We start from the raw sequence: 16,123 nt of genomic DNA, 5'->3' as shown, positions 1-16,123 counted from the left end.
ACAGAAGACCACGCTCCTGCCCAGAAGGCTGAATTACTGCCCCCCAGTGCCCCGAGTGTTAGGGAGAATTCTCTGTTTAGGCTGAATTTCCTAACCCAGTGAGTCCCCCAGCAGCTTTGCTGGATTTCTGGAGTTTGTTTTTTTCCATCCTGCCAAGAGTGGGACTCTTTTCTCCCACCCTTGGACATGTATGTGTGTAATTCCTTTGAAATGTCAATGTGTTCGATGGGCTATGGGTTCTTTTACTCCATAGGGTCTCATATGTTTTTCTATGTGTGTTACATCGCACCCTACGTGCCGTAACATGGGGGCGTCCTAGCGGATCCCCCACCATAGACTCCATACCCGGGGACTGACTACTGTCTCCCCGGGCATGTAAAGTCACCATTGGCTTTACTAGACCTAAATTTACTAACAGAACTAGTCCAAACCATCTTATTGTGGACGTACTAGTAGGGGTAATTCGATTACTCCTGGATATGTTACTCGAGGGGGCACTGTCCGGTCCCCCCTCGTCGAGTTTTGGCTGGTGGCAGTGTAAACTACTTGTTATGTTCGTCCCCGAACATAACCCTATGGGATTCGTCCCATTTTTGGAGATTGACACCTTTTCTCATTAATCTCTAACGTACCACCGATCTACTTATCTTAAATAGGTTTATCGGGTGGTATTTTCTGCCAGAACTCGGTTTGTAAAATGGCGTCTGTGTTCGTCTCTGTGACTCCTAAACCAAAGGTCGAGCCCTTTGTTCCACTTTTGGCGGGCTCTGTACAGAGACCCTCCAAAGTGGTGCCATTCTGTCTGGGTTACCACATGGGTGTGGGGGGGGGTTTAGGCACCCTGGACCGAGTTGCCTTGCCAACTCCAGTCGCACTCTGGAGTGATTGGCCCAGGTGGTGAGCCTTCCCGCTCACCACTAAGCATGTGTTGATTGACAGCTAGGCTGAATGAATGGGGGTTTTCTGCATAAAAGCAGGGCTTTTTGGGACTGGATCTTCAGAAGTCGCCACAGGACCTAAAAATCTGACGAGGGTAACGCTGAGCCGACCTGCACGACGACACCTCCGGTGGAGCCCTGCGGAACCGACTCACCACTTCCCGACGACAGAGGAGATCTCCCTGCCGGAGAGTCTCTTCCCCTGACTGGTGGGAACAACCAGTCCCCTTTTGCTTTTTATTCGCCTCAGGGCGCAGTGGTCGAATTGCCGTGCAGAGCACCTCGGCAACCGGATAGCCACTACCCCTGAACCGCGACCAAAAGGTGGTGCCTTGTGACGGAGCACTCCGCGGCTGGTCTCTTCCCTGGTGGTGCACCGGACTTCATTTTCTTCGAGAACGAGATCATCTCTACTCTTGGCAAAGACCCGATGTGCATCCACCACCAGGAACACTGCCCCCGCCGGAGATGCCCTCCACAACAAGGTACCGTGTCCGCCTGGCTTCCCTTTCGATCGGTTCAAGTGAGGTGTCTTAATCCTCGCCGTTCCGTTGGGTCGCCTCCAAGCTTTTCTCATTCTTTGTTCTGAACTAGTTCAATATACTGATAACAATTTGCGATACAGATTTGAATGCATCTCCCCTAGAGACCTTTTGGGACATCACGCCTTGCCTCTCTCCGAGTGGGCCGGACCCCTGAACTTTACGATCTATTGTGATTCTTGCCTTCCTGCCTTTCATTTTATCAGCTAGGATCGAACTGTGTTGATTTCATAACCTGCCTATCTTTTTCTCTCCCGTCCTAACCAATATTCGAGTGTCATCTGGGTTGAGGTATACACCTCTGTCTGAAAATAAGTGGTACCGGTAGAACCTAGAGTTGTCGATATTGCTAAGGGGATTGATCGTCTACTTCGTAGAGTAATTGTGTTTGATTTGTTTGCCGTGATTTGCCTTAGTGTTTTTCATAGACGTTTTGTTATAAATAAATACCTTAATATCTTTACACTAAGCCTCGTTGCGTTTTTGCTTGTCTTGCTGTGAAGAATTGCCCTATTTTGTATACTCCACATACTGCTCAACTTTTCTTGAGAGAAGTCTGACTGCTCAGCCACAGCTACCACGTGAATCTGTGTGGTGCAGACTGCTACCAAGTAGGTTCACCGCCAACGCCTGTAGTCCTAAATCTTTTGCAGTGGTCCCAGAGGGAACTGCACAGGTTTCCGCCTAACACTGGTGTACGGCGGTGGGATTTGTATCGAGTATACAGTTTAGAGTGCTTTTCGACACTGTAGGATAACTAACCACAAAACTTTGCATAAAAAGCAACTTTCAAAAAACATGTCTACGATGGAAACTTACAGTCAAGAGTCTTTGTCAAGTGAAAATACTGAGAGTCTGCGAGCTCTCTGGAGGCAAGAGAATCTTCCTGTAAGAGGCAAGAAGTTAGAACTAATCGAGAGATTGCTGGCGAACCAAAGTCTGGGTACTGGTTCAGAGGAACCAATCTCTCCAGCAACTGTAGATAATAGTAATGGTGTTGATCTGAATCGTAATTCTGATGATAGCGATGAAGAGGCTGACGAGGACGGAGAAGCTAACGAAACTGTCTCCCCTGCTCCTCTACCTGCCTTACCAGCTGTGCCTACGGGGCCCATACCAGGTCCCACAAGTAACCCTGCTTATTTTGAACTTGAAAAAATGAAGCTCGAACTAGAATATAAACGGTTCTTGGCTCAATCTGAACGAAACCAAGAGCTTGAGTTCAGACGGATGAATGCCCAGGCTGAGCAGAAGCAAGCTGAGTTAAGACTCAGAGAAATAGAACTTAATCACGAGTTAGAGATGAAAAAGTTGTCTATGGAAAATGCTTCTCTCTCCTCTGGTTCCTCTAGGAGCTCCAGTCCCAAAAGACCCCATACGCCGAAGGAATTAGTGGGTATGTATGAACCGAGATTGGATGTGTTGGATTGGTTAAAACTGTTTGAATACAATCATGGGCTCCAGGACATCACAGGGAATACTTTGCTCCCCTGGTTTTTCTCTAGGCTCCCTCCCGTTGCGACTGATGTGGTAATGGAGTTGGGGGAGGTGGATAAGACGGATTACGAAAGTGTGAAACTAGCTTTAATAGCTAGATTTGGGAAGACCCCTTCCCAGTATCTTAAGAGGTTTAGAACCCTCAAAAAGCATGATGGTACCCCTTGGGCTACCTGGGTGAGTGAAGGGTTGAAAAACTTAGAGGGATGGATTAAGGGTTACAAAGTGAACACTTAAGAGGGTATGAGAAATCTTTTTATGTTGGAGTCTATTTATGATGCCTGTTCTCCTGAGCTCAGACAGCACTTGGCTGATTCGAAGGAATTGGATTCCAGGAAGCTAGCTAAGGCTGCTGACTTGTGGGTTGCCAACAGGGCTACTCATAAGGATTCTGGGGCAACTCAGAAAAAGGATGAGGGAAAACAGCCTAAAAAAGACTCAAAAGAGAATTCGAATAACTCCCATTCCAAAGAGGGCCCCAAACAAAACCAGAAGGGTAAGCCACCAGGAAAACCACAGCAGAATAGTGTGTGTTCTGGTGCCAAACCGGAAGGAGGTCAGACCAAGCCATCATTCCAGAAAGCATTCGGTAAATGCTTTGTTTGTGGCTCGACTGATCACGTGAAAGGAGATCCCAGATGTAAGGGTAAACCTTCAGGGGTCCAGCTTGTCTCCTTAGCCTTGGCTCCAGAGGAGGAAGTCGAAATGGCAAGTGGAAACTTTCTACTGCTAGCTGACGAACCCATTGGAGTCTCAGCCAGCGTTTCTTTAGTATCTCTGGGGTTGTGGGAACAACAGAATTTAGATGTCTATAATTCTATCCCCGATAATACTAAAGAGTATTATAAGGACAGTGTCCAGGTGAATGGTCAGGAGACTCCTGCCATTAGGGACACTGGGGCCACCATAACTGTGGTGGATAAATCGTTTTTTCAGGCCGAGGATGTTGCTAAGGCACCCAAACGCCTCACCAAGTTAGCTGGAGGGCCTGTGCAGATGCTTCCCCAATTACCAGTTCTCATCCAGTGTAAAGACATGACTGTGAAGATACCTGTCAGCATACAGAGTGAGGTACCAGGACGCGTACTGTTGGGTAACGATTTGAAAACTCTCGGAGTTGTATCGCATACTCCCAGACCTCCTAGTAAACGGTTACAGGAGCTAACCAGACCCGCAAGAGAGAGGACCATGCGCGGAACTCTCCAGGAGATGATGAAGAAAGATATCACTCCTGCTCCACTGGAATTGTCGGCCGCTGTCTCCAAGAAATCAGAAGCGAAAGGGAAACCTAAGACTTCTATCCCGAAACCAGCAGCCAGCATTCCAGAGCAGCCAACACGGACTTCCCCACGGTTGTCCAAAGTTACACCTGTAACTCCACCTCCAGCCGAGGCTGAGAGGGAGGTACAACCCTGTGTGGTAGAATTAGACTCTGAGGAAGAGCTAATGGAAGGCCAGGAACTCATTGGAGAGCTGGATCCTGTTGACCATCCTGAGCTGCAGCCTTTACTGGCAGAAGGTGGACCCAACAGGGCAGACTTCAGTAAGAGACAGAGAGAATGTCCAACTCTGGAAGGTCTTCGCCACCAGGCAGAAGCTCAGGCTGAAGGGCAAGAGCCTGGGAAATACAGGTTGCACTGGGAAGATGGCCTCTTCTACAGTGAATCGACCGAGTCTGCACCTGGAGACTACAAACGACTTGTAGTACCCCAAGAGAACAGACCACAGTTCTTGCAGTTAGCCCACGAGATTCCTTTGGCTGGTCACTTCAGTTTCAAGAAGACTAAGGAAAGGCTCTCGCTCTACTTCTATTGGCCAAAGATGGGGGCCGAAGTAGAAAAACACTGCAGGAGCTGCCACACCTGCCAGATCTCTGGTAAGGTTGGCTCCAAGAATGTGGCACCGTTAGTGCCTCTCCCAGTTGTGGGAGTCCCATTTGAGAGAGTAGGGATTGACATCGTTCGTCCCCTTGATCCTCCAACCTCCTCAGGCAACAGGTTTATACTTGTTGTAGTAGACCATGCTACTAGGTATCCTGAGGCAATTCCTATGAGGACTGTTACAGCTCCGGCTGTGGCTAAGGCCCTCCTTGGTATTTTTACTAGGGTCGGGTTTCCTAAGGAAGTAATCTCTGACAGGGGGTCAAACTTTATGTCCCACTACATGAAAGCCATGTGGAAAACCTGTGGAGTTACTTACAAGTTCTCAACAGCTTACCACCCACAAACCAATGGGTTGGTAGAACTGTTCAACCGAACCATGAAGAGCATGATAGGTGCTTTAGAGGAACACCTTAAGCGTAAGTGGGACCTTCTACTGCCATGCCTTCTCTTTGCTTATACAGAAGTCCCTCAGGAGGGAGTAGGTTACTCTCCCTTCGAACTACTCTATGGTCATCCCGTCAGAGGTCCGTTGGCCCTGATTAAGGAGGGGTTGGAGAGTGCTCCTTCCCCCAAGCCAGTCAGAGTGACTGACTACGTGATAGGTCTCCAGAGGAGAATGTCGCACATGATGACAGAAGCAAGCGATAACTTGAAAGCTGGACAAGCATTGGTCAAGCACTGGCACGATCAAAAGGCTAACATGGTTGTGTTCACTCAAGACCAGCTCATTCTCGTTATGATCCCAACAAGGCAGAGGGCCTTGCAAGATAAGTGGATGGGACCCTTCCGAGTAGTGGGTAAACTCGCGGAGGTTAACTATCTGGTGGACTTGGGCAATCTCAAGAAGGCTCCGACAGTCTTTCACACCAACCGACTTAAAGCGTATGTCTCGCGACCTGATGTAGGAGTGTTGCTTCTAGCGTCATCCGAGGAAGAAGAAGAGAGTGAAGCTCTTCCGGATCTCCTCAGAGGCTTACCTTTAGATGAAAAAATTGAAGGAGTGAATCTCTCCTCCAATCTGACACCCGAGCAACAAGAAGAGTGCAAATCTATGTTGAATCAGTTTGCCTCCCTGTTCTCGCTTTCACCAGGCTTGACCCCTTGGGGCCAGCATGACATACTCACTGGTGACTGTCTGCCAGTCAAAAGCAGAGGATACCACATGTCAGAAAACGTACGAACCCACATCAAAGGTGAGGTCAGCAAGATGCTCGATCTCGGGGTAATAGAGCCCTCTACTAGTCCATGGTTTAGCCCCGTTGTGTTAGTACCAAAGGCCGGACCTAAAGAGCTTAGATTCTGCATGGATTATAGAGCTCTTAATGCAGTCAGCAAGACTGATGCCCACCCTTTGCCAAGAACAGATGAGTTGGTGGATAAACTTGGCGCCGCCAAGTTCCTCAGCACATTTGACTTGACGTCAGGCTATTGGCAAATAGCCCTGACAGACCATGCCAAGGATAAAACTGCATTTTCTACCCCCGTTGGCTTATACCAGTTTAGGGTAATGCCTTTCGGACTGAAGAATGCACCTGCTACGTTTCAACGGATGGTAAACCAGGTTCTAAATGGGATGGAGGACTTCTGCATGGCATACTTGGATGACATCGCAGTGTTCAGCAATTCCTGGGAAGAACATGTAACCCACCTGAGAGATGTTTTGCAGGCTCTTGGATGAGCCAATCTGACCATAAAGGCAAGCAAATGCCAAATTGGACAGAGTAAGGTAGTCTATCTTGGGCATGAGGTAGGCGGTGGAAAGATAAGGCCTTTGCTCAGTAAAATTGAAGCTGTGCAAAATTGGACAACACCGACTACTCAAACCCAGGTGAGAGCCTTCCTAGGCCTCACTGGGTATTACAGGAATTTCATAGAGAACTATGGGACCATAGCTTCTGCACTGAATGTCATCTCCTCGCCCAAATTTCTGAGAAAGGTTAAATGGAACGAGGAGTGCCATCAGCTTTTGAAAACCTGAAAAAGGCTCTTTGCCAAGCCCCAGTACTCAGAGCTCCTGATTACCGCCAACACTTCATTGTGCAGACAGATGCTTCAAATGTAGGAATAGGTGCCGTACTCAGTCAACTGGATGGGAAGGGTAGGGAGCACCCCGTTTGCTTCATCAGCCGCAAGCTGAAGGATCCTGAAACAAGGTGGGCAACAATCGAAAGAGAGTGCTTTGCTATCGTGTGGGCTCTGAAGAAGTTTAGGCCGTACTTGTATGGTTCTACTTTCGTCATTCAGACTGACCACCAACCCTTGAGATGGTTAATGCAAATGAAAGGGGAAAACCCAAAACTACTGAGATGGTCGATCTGCCTGCAAGGGTTTGATTTCACCATTGAGCACTGGTCAGGATGTCACCACCAAAATGCTGATGGTCTCTCTAGGATGTATGTCATCGACTAGAGGTATGAGATTCATCCAGGAGTGGATTAAATCCTCCTGTCCCTTAGTCTGGGGGGGGGTGAGTGTTAGGGAGAATTCTCTGTTTAGGCTGAATTTCCTAACCTAATGAGTCCCCCAGCAGCTTTGCTGGATTTCTGGAGTTTGTTTTTTTCCATCCTGCCAAGAGTGGGACTCTTTTCTCCCACTCTTGGACATGTATGTGTGTAATTCCTTTGAAATGTCAATGTGTTCGATGGGCTTTGGGGTCTTTTACTCCATAGGGTCTCATATGTTTTTCTATGTGTGTAACACCGCACCGTACGTGCCGTAACATGGGGGCGTCCTAGCGGATCCCCCACCATAGACTCCATACCCGGGGACTGACTACTGTCTCCCCGGGCAAGTAAAGTCACTATTGGCTTTACTAGACCTAAATTTACTAACAGAACTAGTACAAACCATCTTATTGTGGACGTACTAGTAGGGGTAATTCGATTACTCCTGGATCTGTTACTCGAGGGGGCACTGTCCCGTCCCCCCTCGTCGAGTTTTGGCTGGTGGCAGTGGAAACTACTTGTTATGTTCGTCCCCGAACATAACCCTATGGGATTCGTCCCATTGTTGGAGATTGATACCTTTTCTCATTAATCTCTAACGTACCACCGATCTACTTATCTTAAATAGGTTTATCGGGTGGTATTTTCTGCCAGAACTCGGTTTGTAAAATGGCGTCTGTGTTCGTCTCTGTGACTCCTAAACCAAAGGTCGAGCCCTTTGTTCCACTTTTGGCGGGCTCTGTACAGAGACCCTCCAAAGTGGTGCCATTCTGTCTGGGTTACACATTGGGTGTGGGGGGGGGGGGTTTAGGCACCCTGGACCGAGTTGCCTTGCCAACTCCAGTCGCACTCTGGAGTGATTGGCCCAGGTGGTGAGCCTTCCCGCTCACCACTTAGCATGTGTTGATTGACAGCTAGGCTGAATGAATGGGGGTTTTCTGCATAAAAGCAGGGCTTTTTGGGACTGGATCTTCAGAAGTCGCCACAGGACCTAAAAATCTGACGAGGGTAACGCTGAGCCGACCTGCACGACGACACCTCCGGTGGAGGCCTGCGGACCCGACTCACCACTTCCCAACGACAGAGGAGATCTCCCTGCCGGAGAGTCTCTTCCCCTGACTGGTGGGAACAACCAGTCCCCTTTTGCTTTTTATTCGCCTCAGGACGCAGTGGTCGAATTGCCCGTGCAGAGCACCTCGGCAACCGGATAGCCACTACCCCTGAACCGCGACCAAAAGGTGGTGCCTTGTGATGGAGCACTCCGCGGCTGGTCTCTTCCCTGGTGGTGCACCGGACTTCATTTTCTTCGACAACGAGATCATCTCTACTCTTGGCAAAGACCCGATGTGCATCGACCACCAGGAACACTGCCCCCGCCGGAGCTGCCCTCCACAACAAGGTACCGTGTCCGCCTGGCTTCCCTTTCGATCGGTTCAAGTGAGGTGTCTTAATCCTCGCCGTTCCGTTGGGTCGCCTCCAAGCTTTTCTCATTCTTTGTTCTGAACTAGTTCAATCTACTGATAACAATTTGCGATACAGATTTGAATGCATCTCCACTAGAGACTTTTTGGGACATCGCGCCTTGCCTCTCTTCGAGTGGGCCTGGCCCCTGAACTTTACGATCTATTGTGATTCTTGCCTTCCTGCCTTGCATTTTATCCGCTAGGATCGAACTGTGTTGATTTCATAACCTGCCTATCTTTTTCTCTCCCGTCCTAACCAATATTCGAGTGTCATCTGGGTTGAGGTATACACCTCTGTCTGAAAATAAGTGGTACCGGTAGAACCTAGAGTTGTCGATATTGCTAAGGGGATTGATCGTCTACTTCGTAGAGTAATTGTGTTTGATTTGTTTGCCGTGATTTGCCTTAGTGTTTTTCATGGATGTTTTGTTATAAATAAATACCTTAATATGTTTACACTAAGCCTCGTTGCGTGTTTGCTTGTCTTGCTGTGAAGCATTGCCCTATTTTGTATACTCCACATACTGCTCAACTTTTCTTGAGAGAAGTCTGACTGCTCAGCCACAGCTACCACGTGAATCTGTGTGGTGCAGACTGCTACCAAGTAGGTTCACAGCCAACGCCTGTAGTCCTTAATCTTTTGCAGTGGTCCCAGAGGGAACTGCACAGGTTTCCGCCTAACACCGAGCATGCTCCCACCTGCCATCTGCTGCTGCCTGATTGCCTGCTGCCCACGTGCCCTGCCATTTGCTGCCTGCACATCAGCCAAGGGTGCTGTTGCTGTGACCACCCCTGATGGAACCAAAGACTCCCGACTGGGATTCCATCGCTCCACAGACCAGCCCCAAGACCCAGTTGCCCACCCACTCCTGCCTCTGAGGTTGTCATGTCGGGCACTGCAACATCTGGCACCACTGACAACCCCCGGCCAGAGAGGCAGAGAGGCACCAGCTTCACTGCCACCGAAGTTGGTGTCCTGGTGGAGCAAGTCCTGGGGCAGTATGATGCCCTCTTCAGAAGTTTGCGCGCGGACAAGGAAGGATGGACTCGGATCTGGACGGACTTCGTGACTGCCATCAACGTGGAGGGGGTGGCAGTCTGACTATTCCATCATGTCAAGAAGCGCTGGGAGGACTTCAGGTCCAGGACCCTCAACAAGGCCCGGCACCTCTTGAAGGCAGCGGATGCTAAGGGGCGCCGGGGCCACTTGTCAGACGATCAGATGAGGGTCCTGGAACGCATATCCCCAGCGCTCCACGTCCAGGTCCTTGAGAGGCAGACCCGTCTGGAGTCGAGCGGTAAGTGTACATGCATCATGATTGTGTGCTGTGCGTGTGGTGATGTTCCAGTAGTGTGCAGGTTGCACATGTGGTTTTATGGGGACAAGTATGGGGGGGTGTACAGGGCCGTGAGGCTAACACATGCGAGGGCAGTCATGTGTGAGACATGGATGGTGCTTATGTGTGTAGGCTTGCATGCCAAATGCAGTTGTGTGGGCACACATGTTTGGATGAATGTGTATGTAAGTAGGCATGTTCGTGATGTCACACATGGATGTTGTTTTCAGCTGCATGTATCAGCACTGTGTACATGTGCATGTGTTTGCATTTGACAAGGGTGTAACAGTGATGCAACATGCATGCATGTGACAGTGGGATGTGGAAGCCTGATTGGCAGATGTGACATGGATGCCAATCTGAACACTGCCACAGTTGGCAGAGGTGTACACATGCATGCAAGTGTGGTGGTGTGTGTGCATGTGTAGTGCACTCCCTGTGTTGCATGTCATGTCTGGCTCACCTTTGCCTGCTCATGCTGTTGTATGTGTGTGGATGGTGCTGCTGTTGCGATGTGGCTGTGGTATGGCTCATGTGTGCGAGTTGAAATGACATGTGTGTTGGCGATTGTGATGCCATGTCTGAGGTTTGCCAATGCCACTCATGTACAACTGTCATGTGTGTATGTGTCCATTGTACAGTGGCCTGATGCCTGTGTTTTATTTCTCCCTGTCTGCAGCGTCAACTGATGAAGAGGGTGGAGAAGGTGCTTGGATTTACTTTTGTGAACTGTGACTTTGGACACCTTTCCTTTGGATTATGATTTGTGGTTTTACATTATTTTATGGACATGCTGCTTTTTGTTTTTAATTCACATTTTCGTTTGTTTCTTTTTGATTCCATTTATGTTGCTTTTAATACATATTTTTTCATCATACTTCAATGTGTAGTATTGTCTGTGTAGTATCGTCTCATTGGTTTCATGCATATGGGTTTATGGGTTTTTACATTCCCTGACACCCATTGTGTGTATGTGAGGGAGATGTGTTCATTTACATACTTGCCATTGGGGTTGTATCATGTAATTGTTATTTCTAAGTGGGTGGATGCAATACTTGGGTGGGTGTTTGGCATGTGGAGGCTGCCCAAAAGGGCCAGGGATCTAGATTGCGATCTGGCTGGGGGTGGGGGTGCAGGGGGACATGAGTTGGACATGAGTGGGGGCCTGGTGGAGGTTGCCCCACAGTGCTGGGGGGTGGGGGCGCAGGGGGACATGAGGAGTTGGACCTGAGTGGGGCCTGGTGGAGGGTGCCCCTGGATGCAGGGGGGTGGGGGTGAAGGGGGACAGGAGTGGGGACCTGGTGGAGGGTGCACCACAGTGCTGGGGGGTGGGGGTGCAGGGGGACATGAGTTGGACATGAGTGGTGGCCTGGTGGAGGGTGCCCCACAGTGCTGGGGGTGGGGGTGCAGGGGGACATGAGTTGGACCTGAGTGGGGCCTGGTGGAGGGTGCCCCTGGATGCAGGGGGGTGGGGGTGCAGGGGGAAAGGAGTGGGGGCCTGGTGGAGGGTGCACCACAGTGCTGGGGGGTGGGGGCGCAGGGGGACAGGAGTGGGGGCCTGGTGGAGGGTGCACCACAGTGCTGGGGGGTGGGGGTGCAGAGGGACATGAATTGGACATGAGTGGGGGCCTGGTTGAGGGTCCCCCACAGTGCTGGGGGGTGGGGGTGCAGGGGGACATGAGTTGGACCTGAGTGAGGGCCTGCTGGCAGGTGCCTCTGACTGGTGGGGGGTGTGGGTGCAGGGAGACAGGAGTGGGGGCTTGCTGGCAGGTGCCCCTGACTGGTGGGGTTGGGGGTGCAGGGAGACAGGAGTGGGGGCCTGCTGGCAGGTGCCCCTGACTGGTGGGGGTGCTGGGAGACATGAGTTGGACATGAGTGGGGGCCTGGTGGAGGGTGCCCCACAGTGCTGGGTGCAGGGGGACATGAGTTGGACATGAGTGGGGGCCTGGTGGAGGGTGCCCCACAGTGCTGGGTGGTGGGGGTGCAGGGGGACATGAGTTGGACCTGAGTGGGGCCCGGTGGAGGGTGCCCCTGGATGCAGGGGGGTGGGGGTGTAGGGGGACAGGAGTGGGGGCCTGGTGGAGGGTGCACCACAGTGCTGGGGGGTGGGGGTACAGGGGGACATGAGTTGGACATGAGTGGGGGCCTGGTGGAGGGTGCCCCACAGTGCTGGGGGGTGGGGGTGCAGGGGGACATGAGTTGGACCTGAGTGGGGCCTGGTGGAGGGTGCCCCTGGATGGAGGGGGTTGGGGGTGCAGGGGGACAGGAGTGGGGGCCTGGTGGAGGGTGCACCACAGTGCTGGGGGGTGGGGGTGCAGGGGGACATGAGTTGGACATGAGTGGGGGCCTGGTGGAGGGTGCCCCACAGTGCTGGGGGGTGGGGGTGCAGAGGGACATGCGTTGGACCTGAGTGGGACCTTGTGGAGGGTGCCCCTGGATGCAGGGGGGTGGGGGTGCAGGGGGACAGGAGTGTGGGCCTGGTGGAGGGTGCCCCTGGATGCAGGGAGGTGGGGTGCAGGGGGACAGGAGTGGGGGCCTGGTGGAGGGTGCACCACAGTGCTGGGGGGTGGGGGTGCAGGGGGACATGGGTTGGACATGAGTGGGGGCCTGGTGGAGGGTGCCCCACAGTGCTGGGGGGTCGGGGTGCAGGGGGACATGAGTTGGACCTGAGTGGGGCCTGGTGGAGGGTGCCCCTGGATTCAGGGGGTTTGGGGTGCAGGGGGACAGGAGTGGGGGCCTGGTGGAGGGTGCACGACAGTGCTGGGGGGTGGTGGTGCAGGGGGACATGAGTTGGACATGAGAGGGGCCCTGGTGGAGGGTGCCCCTGGATGCAGGGGGTTGGGGGTGCAGGGGGACAGGAGTGGGGGCCTGGTGGAGGGTGCAGGGCAGTGCTGGGGGGTGGGGGTGCAGGGGGACATGAGTTGGACCTGAGTGGGGCCTTGTGGAGGGTGCCCCTGGATGCAGGGGGGTGGCGGTGCAGGGGGACAGGAGTGGGGGCCTGGTGGAGGGTGCCCCTGGATGCAAGGGGGTGGGGCGGCAGGGGGACAGGAGTGGGGGCCTGGTGGAGGGTGCACCACAGTGCTGGGGCGTGGGGGTGCAGGGGGACATGAGTTGGACATGAGTGGAGGCCTGGTGGAGGGTGCCCCACAGTGCTGGGGGGTGGCGGTGCAGGGGGACATGAGTTGGACCTGAGTGGGGGCCTGCTGGCAGGTGCCCCTGACTGGTGGTGGGTGGGGGTGCAGGGAGACAGGAGTGGGGGCCTGCTGGCAGGTGCCGCTGACTGGTGGGGGGTGGGGGTGCAGGGAGACAGGAGTGGGGGCTTTCTGGCAGGTGCCCCTGACTGGTGGGGGGTGGGGGTGCTGGGAGACATGAGTTGGACAGAAGTGAGGGCCTGGTGGAGGGTGCCCCACAGTGCTGGGGGGTGGGGGTGCAGGGGGACATGAGTTGGACATGAGTGGGGGCCTGGTGGAGGGTGCCCCACAGTGCTGGGGGGTGGGGGCGCAGGGGGAAAAGGAGTGGGGGCCTGGTGGTTGGTGCACCACAGTGCTGGGGGGTGGGGGTGCAGGGGGACATGAGTTGGACATGAGTGGAGGCCTGGTGGAGGGTACCCCACAGTGCTGGGGGGTGGGGGTGCAGGGGGACATGAGTTGGACCTGAGTGGGGGCCTGCTGGCAGGTGCCTCTGACTGGTGGGGGGTGGGGGTGCAGGGAGACAGGCGTGGAGCTTGCTGGCAGGTGCCCCTAACTGGTGGGGGTGGGGGTGCAGGGAGACAGGAGTGGGGGCCTGCTGGCAGGTGCCCCTGACTGGTGGGGGTGCTGGGAGACATGAGTTGGACATGAATGGGGGCCTGGTGGAGGGTGCCCCACAGTGCTGGGGGGTGGGGGTGCAGGGGGACATGAGTTGGACATGAGTGGGGGCCTGGTGGAGGGTGCCCCACAGTGCTGGGTGGTGGGGGTGCAGGGGGACATGAGTTGGACCTGAGTGGGGCCTGGTGGAGGGTGCCCCTGGATGCAGGGGGGTGGGGGTGCAGGGGGACAGGAGTGGGGGCCTGGTGGAGGGGGCACCACAGTGCTGGGGGGTGGGGGTGCAGGGGGACATGAGTTGGACATGAGTGGGGGCCTGGTGGAGGGTGCCCCACAGTGCTGGGGGGTGGGGGTGCAGGGGGACATGAGTTGGACCTGAGTGGGGCCTGGTGGCGGGTGCCCCTGGATGCAGGGGGTTGGGGGTGCAGGGGGACAGGAGTGGGGGCCTGGTGGAGGGTGCACCACAGTGCTGGGGGGTGGGGGTGCAGGGGGACATGAGTTGGACATGAGTGGGGGCCTGGTGGAGGGTTCCCCTGGATGCAGGGGGTTGGGGATGCAGGGGGACAGGAGTGGGGGCCTGGTGGAGGGTTCACGACAGTGCTGGGGGGTGGGGGTGCAGGGGGACATGAGTTGGACCTGAGTGGGGCCTGGTGGAGGGTGCCCCTGGATGCAGGGGGGTGGGGGTGCAGGGGGACAGGAGTGGGGGCCTGGTGGAGGGTGCCCCTGGATGCAGGGGGGTGGGGGGCAGGGGGACAGGTGTGGGGGCCTGGTGGAGGGTACACCACAGTGCTGGGGCATGGGGGTGCAGGGGGACATGGGTTGGACATGAGTGGGGGCCTGGTGGAGGGTGCCCCACGGTGCTGGGGGGTCGGGGTGCAGGGGGACATGAGTTGGACCTGAGTGGGGCCTGGTGGAGGGTGCCCCTGGATGCAGGGGGTTGGGGGTGGAGGGGGACAGGAGTGGGGGCCTGGTGGAGGGTGCACGACAGTGCTGGGGGGTGGTGGTGCAGGGGGACATGAGTTGGACATGAGTGGGGCCCTGGTGGAGGGTGCCCCTGGATGCAGGGGGTTGGGGGTGCAGGGGGACAGGAGTGGGGGCCTGGTGGAGGGTGCACGACAGTGCTGGGGGGTGGGGGTGCAGGGGGACATGAGTTGGACATGAGTGGGGCCCTGGTGGAGGGTGCCCCACAGTGCTGGGGGGTGGGGGTGCAGGGGGACATGAGTTGGACCTGAGTGGGGCCTGGTGGAGGGTGCCCCTGGATGCAGGGGGGTGGGGGTGCAGGGGGACAGGAGTGGGGGCCTGGTGGAGGGTGCCCCTGGATGCAGGGGGGTGGGGGGCAGGGGGACAGGAGTGGGGGCCTGGTGGAGGGTGCACCACAGTGCTGGGGCGTGGGGGTGCAGGGGAACATGAGTTGGACATGAGTGGGGGCCTGGTGGAGGGTGCCCCACAGTGCTGGGGGGTGGGGGTGCAGGGAGACAGGAGTGGGGGCCTGCTGGCAGGTGCCCCTGACTGGTGGGGGGTGGGGGTGCAGGGAGACAGGACAGGGGGCCTGCTGGCAGGTGCCCCTGACTGGTGGGGGGTGGGGGTGCTGGGAGACATGAGTTGGACATAAGTGGGGGCCTGGTGGAGGGTGCCTCACAGTGCTGGGGGGTGGGGGTGCAGGGGGACATGAGTTGGACATGAGCGGGGGCCTGGTGGAGGGTGCCCCACAGTGCTGGGGGGTGGGGGCGCAGGGGGGAATGGAGTGGGGGCCTGGTGGAGGGTGCACCACAGTGCTGGGGGGTGGGGGTGCAGAGGGACATGAGTTGGACATGAGTGGGGGCCTGGTTGAGAGGCCCCCACAGTGCTGGGGGGTGGGGGTGCAGGGGGACATGAGTTGGACCTGAGTGATGGCCTGCTGGCAGGTGCCTCTGACTGGTGGGTGGTGGCGGTGCAGGGAGACAGGAGTGGGAGCTTGCTGGCAGGTGCCCTTGACAGGTGGGGGTGGGGGTGCAGGGAGACAGGAGTGGGGGCCTGCTGGCAGGTGCCCCTGACTGGTGGGGGTGCTGGGAGACATGAGTTGGACATGAGTGGGGGCCTGGCGGAGGGTGCCCCACAGTGCTGGGGGGTGGGGGTGCAGGGGGACATGAGTTGGACATGAGTGAGGGCCTGGTGGAGGGTGCCCCACAGTGCTGGGTGGTGGGGGTGCAGGGGGACATGAGTTGGACCTGAGTGGG

This window comes from Ambystoma mexicanum, chromosome 1q, assembly GCF_040938575.1.
Source record: "Ambystoma mexicanum isolate Mex_15411 chromosome 1q, UKY_AmexF1_1, whole genome shotgun sequence".
In the NCBI taxonomy this organism is placed as follows: domain Eukaryota; kingdom Metazoa; phylum Chordata; class Amphibia; order Caudata; family Ambystomatidae; genus Ambystoma; species Ambystoma mexicanum.
The sequence above is the reverse complement of the archived record's forward strand: the minus strand, read 5'-3'. Positions refer to the sequence as shown.